We start from the raw sequence: 1,650 nt of genomic DNA, 5'->3' as shown, positions 1-1,650 counted from the left end.
ACACCAAGGGGGGGGGCGCCCGGGGGGGTGGAGGGGACACCGGGGGGGGGGGGAACAGGACACCCGGGTGGGGGGGGGGGGGGGAGCATCCGGTGGGGGGGGGGGGGTGTGTGTGGGGGGGGGGGGGGGGTCCCCGCGCTCAGCCCCGGGGCCATCCCCGCGGCCGGCAGCGGGGCGGGGCGGGGCGCCGCTGTCCGCCCGCCCCCGCCCCCCGGCGCCCCGCTCGGAACCCCCGGCAAACTTCCGCGGCGCCCCCCCCCCCCACCTCCTCCTCCTCCTCCTCCTCCTCCTTCCTCCCCCCCCCTTCCTCCTCCTCCCCCCCCCCCCCCTCAGCGCCCCCCCCCACTCACTTCTCCCGGGCCTGGCCGTCCGAGGGCACGCCGGAGCCCTTGCCCTTGCCGTACATCGCTGGGGCGCGGCGCGGCTCCACCTGTCACGGGCAGCGGCTCCCCGCCGCCATCCCGGGGCCACCGCCACCGCCACCGGCACCGGGGGGGGGCCCCTGCGGCTGCGGCTCCGGCTCCGGCTCCGGCTCCGGCCCCGCGCCCCGCGCCCGCGCCCGCGGGGGGCCTTGAAACCGCCGCGCCTGGGCCGGGGGTCCCCGCGCCGCCCCCCCCCCCCCCCCTCCCCTCCCCTCCCGCTCCCCTCCTCCCCGCCCCGCCCCGCCCCGCCCCGGTCCCGGTGCCGGCCCCGCCCCTCCCGCGGCTGTTCCGGCCGGGCGGACTGCACGCCCCCCGCGGGTGGGGAGGGGGGGGGGGTGCGGCCACGCCTAGGGAGGGGGGTCTTAAAGGGGCGATGGTTGGGGGGGGGTGGGGACCACAGGCGGGGGGGGAGGGGGGGGTGGGGGGGGAGGGGAGCGAGGGGAAGGGGGAGCGGGCGCGGGTGGGGACGTGGAGATAAGGGGGATGCGGACACGAGTGGGGGGACGTGGATACGGGGGGGGGCATGGAGACGAGGGGGGACACGGACACGAGGGGGGGACATAGACACGAGTGGGGGGGACATGGAGACGTGGGGGGACAGGGGCACGAGTGGGGATGTGGAGATAAGGGGGATGCGGACACGAGGGGGTGGGGACACGGACACAAGTGGGGGGACACAAGGGGGCGGACACGAGTGGGGGGACATGGATCCGACGGGGGGACATGGGGACGAGGGGGACATGGACACGAGTGGGGACGTGGAGACATGGGGGGACATGGACACGAGTGGGGGGACACGAACACAGGGGGGGGACATGGAGAAAAAGGGGGACATGGACATGAGTGGGGGAAAAGGGCATGAGGGGGGACACGGACACGAGTGGAAGGGGGAAACGGACACGAGTGGGGACATGGAGACAAGGGGGAACACAGACACGGGGGGGACGTGGACACGAGTGGGGGGACACAGACAAGGGGGAATACAGACACAGTGGGGGACAGGGACACGAGGAGGGACACGGAGATGGGGGGGGGCCACAGACACGAGGGGGGACACGGACATGAGTGGAAGGGGAAATGGACACGAGTGGGGACATGGAGACAAGGGGGGACATGGACACGAGTGGGGGACATGGACACAAGGAGGGGACATGGACACAAGGGGGGGATACGGACATGACGGGGGACAGGGGCACGAGGGGGGGTGCGTATGGTTATGGGCACGATG

This window comes from Cygnus atratus, chromosome 26 (genome assembly GCF_013377495.2).
Source record: "Cygnus atratus isolate AKBS03 ecotype Queensland, Australia chromosome 26, CAtr_DNAZoo_HiC_assembly, whole genome shotgun sequence".
Taxonomy (NCBI): domain Eukaryota; kingdom Metazoa; phylum Chordata; class Aves; order Anseriformes; family Anatidae; genus Cygnus; species Cygnus atratus.
The sequence above is the reverse complement of the archived record's forward strand: the minus strand, read 5'-3'. Positions refer to the sequence as shown.